Source organism: Bison bison, unplaced genomic scaffold (assembly GCF_000754665.1).
Source record: "Bison bison bison isolate TAMUID 2011002044 unplaced genomic scaffold, Bison_UMD1.0 scf7180017864034, whole genome shotgun sequence".
NCBI lineage: Eukaryota > Metazoa > Chordata > Mammalia > Artiodactyla > Bovidae > Bison > Bison bison.
The window spans coordinates 2780602-2783875 of NW_011494606.1; the positions used below are offsets into that span (position 1 = coordinate 2780602).

At 51.9% G+C, this 3274-nt stretch overlaps 1 protein-coding gene across 5 annotated transcripts in view; it reads right to left on the reverse strand.

Moving 5' to 3' along the window:
- Positions 1-3274, reverse strand: part of PAQR5 (progestin and adipoQ receptor family member V) — a 118858-nt gene that overhangs the window by 103954 nt on the left and 11630 nt on the right. Inside the window, exon 1 of one of the 5 annotated variants that reach the window (XM_010834497.1) lies at positions 1036-2585. The exons of the other annotated variants lie outside the window; for them this stretch is intronic. The gene's annotated coding sequence lies outside the window, so the exon portion shown is untranslated. Of the gene's footprint in view, positions 1-1035; positions 2586-3274 lie in introns of those variants that run through there. 5 annotated transcript variants of the gene reach the window in all.

Genomic DNA, 3274 nt, shown 5'->3' on the forward strand with positions numbered 1-3274 from the left:
AATATCCGCCTGCCAATGCAAGAGATGTAAGAGACACAGGTTCAATCCCGGGGTCGGGAAGATCTTCTGAAGGAGGGCATGGCAACCCGCTCCAGTATTCTTGTCTGGAGAATCCAGACAAGAGGAGCCTGGCTGGCTATAGTCCATGTGGTCACATAGAGTTGGCTACGACTGAAGCTACTTAACAAGTGCGTGCACACACACACACACACACACACACACAAAACCCAAAGGACAAAACTGATGCTTCCAGAAGAGAATAAGGTATAAACCAGAGATGTCAGGAGGCCTGCTCAAGGTCACCCAGCAAGCTGGTCTTAGGGTAAGCCCAGAAGCCCCCAGTCTTGCTAAGGGACAGCCTAGAAGTAAGATTCCAGCAACTGGGCATCTGCTGGACTCAAAGAACTGTCTCTGGGAGGACAGTGAAGATTAAAGCAAACCAGTCCCAGAGGGAGGAGGGACAAAGACAACAGCCACTTTCCCTTCCTCCCAAGTCCTCCCCCAGCCTCACGTTTAAGCCAAATGTTTCATCCTCCTTCACACAATTTCCTTTTTTTTTTAATTATTTACAATTTTTTTTTTTCCAGCCATTGAAAAAAATGGTGGTTTCAAACCATTGAAAATCTCTCAGGTTCTAGAAAGGATGCATACCAAAACTGTCAAAGAACTCAACTGCTGATGCCCCATATTTCAGAAAGAGATGCCCTCCCTTCTTGGTGCCCTTCTCAGAGCCACTGCTCCCCAGCAATGCCCGTCATAAGAAAGGACCCCAGAGAGAAGCATTATTGGGCCCTGATCTGGGGAAACAAACACTTGTTTCCTGCCCCGAGGGCCAGTGAAGGATACTCGAGGGACAACAACTGCCCAATTGGAAGCATTTTCAAAGCCTCATCATCCCTCACAGAAGTGCAAAGCCACAGTTCATCCAGCTAGCAGCCCCCCAAGGCTCCCCTGCCTGTCAAAGAGGCTGAAACACTGTTGAGAGAGCCTACAGGGGCTCCCTGTCTCCTGCCCCAACCCTTGCCAACAGCTCACCTGTCACCGCCAAAGCAGCCATCACCATCTTCCTGCACCCCGGGGGGACGTGATGCACAAGCTCCCTTGGGACACCTGGTCTTGTGGGGCTCCCGCCCCTTCTTTCCCCTTTGAGGAGACCCACAGTCTGCTCGAGCTCTTCCTGTTTCTAGAAGTCGTCTCTGCCAACCACAGCCCAGCTGGCTTCCCTTCATTCTCTGCACTGGCGTCTGGGGCGATCGAGCCTACTGGAGAAGGGGCACATGGTATCTTTGCTGGGGAAGCAGAACAGACGCAACAGACTTGTAAGACCTACGACACCCAGCCCAGGTCAGAGTTCAGGGCAGCAAGGTAAACATGAGCTGAAAGTGAGGTTATTTCCCCACAAATTCCACTCTCAAAAGGTCAATAACTCTCAAGGCAACAATAAGAGAAAAACTGCCAGGTAGCTTGAGTGATGGCCAAGTGTGAGCATGTGTTTGTGAACTTCCAGTGGATATACTGACTTGAAGCCCAGGTCTGGGAGGTGGACCAGCATGACTAGAATGGGCAAATCCTCCCCCTGGTGCACACGCACACACACACACTCTGTGTGATCCGAGACACTGTGGACTGCAGCCCCCAGCTCCAATACAGAAGTGCTGTTCCTAATCCTGCTACCATTATTCCTCTCTTCTCCATGTTGTAAAGCCTTCTGGTCTTCAAGAATTCTTCTCTCAAATCCAATGCCACTGGAAGAACTGGATGGGCTTCTGATCCCAGTGGAGGGAGGCTCTGGCAAGGATGAGGGGGCCTTCATAGGGGAGGCAGAAAGCACCAAGAGGGCGGGGGGACGAGAGACAGGAGGGTACACCTCTGCAGTGCAACAGGCAGAAAGACAGGAGGAGGAGGGTGCCGGTGCCAGGAGGTGGTGGCAGCAAGTCTCAGGAGCGAAGGCGGATAGTTGAGTCCATCCAGGGACAGGCGTTCGCTAACCTGGCACTAAAAGGCCAGAGGTGGACTCATGTCATGTCCAGGTCTCTCCTCATCCGCAGCTCCAGAGCCCTCCCCTGAACTCACAAAGGGAATCAACGTAAAGTCAGACTGCTCCTGGGAATTTAAAGACTGTTTTCCAAGAAGTATCCTCAGGACTCAGCCTGCATCTTTGGCTCCACGTCTCCCTCCTTCCCCACATGCATTCAGATTCACCTTCTCTATATATTGCCCTCAAGCCTCCTGGTTCTGATCACCCCCCACCCACCTGCACCTACACAGTTCCCTGTGCCTCCCTGTCTGTGTTCCTGCCCTTCCATGACGGCTATCCTCATCTCGAGACACCTCCTTTAGGAAGACCACACCGAGAGCCTGTTTGTTTAAGCACTCACACTGACGGCTCTGCAGGCTCCCCGGGACCTGCAGTTCACCCACCCTCAGACTCTGTCCTTCCAAGGGTCCCTCTTAACTGTACCCACAGGATTTTAATTTATGGTGTCTGCATGGCACATAGGGAGGCTAATGACATCAAAAGAACGCTCTACTTACATTTCCCAGCACGTGGAACCACAGTGGAGCACCAGGCTTTGGTCAAGAGGCAGAAGCAGAAGCGAGGGGAAGGCCTGCCGCCAGAGCCTCTACTGGGGTTTCCATGGGAAAGGCAGGCAAGGCAGCTCAGGATTGGCTGGTTTGAATAGTTTCAGCAGACGTGGGGGCACTGGGGCTGTCTCTACTTGCCTGGGACCTGGCACTGGGTTGGTTTAGGGCAGGGGAAATATATGGTGCATGTGAGAGTAAGATAAGTAGGGGATTCAGAGTATGGAGTCTGATCACAGGGAAAACGCAACCATGTTGGCCATCAGCTCGGCCCACTGATTAGCATGTGCCAAACAGAAAAGACACTATCTAAGGAAACACAGAATACCCATCCCCTCACTTCCCCTCATCCAGCTCAGGTTCCAGCATTTGTTCATCCACTCTTTGCTAATACAGTAGTTCTTCTGTTCTTTAACTTTTGGATACCTTGTTAACACAATCCCATGCCTCGGTGGACTCAGGACATCTGCCTTCTCTCTCCAAATTTGCTGCCACCAAGTTCCTGGCATCAGCACCCTCATCCCACCTGCCCTTCTGCCTGTTACACAGCAGAGATGTTTCCAGTCCTGGTCCTAATGTGGAACCTACTCCAACACTTCCTCAGGGACCCCTGAGCCAGGGACCACCCCCCCCACCCCAGTGAACATCATAATTCTGAAAACATAGCAGCAAAAACAAAAAAACTTCCCTG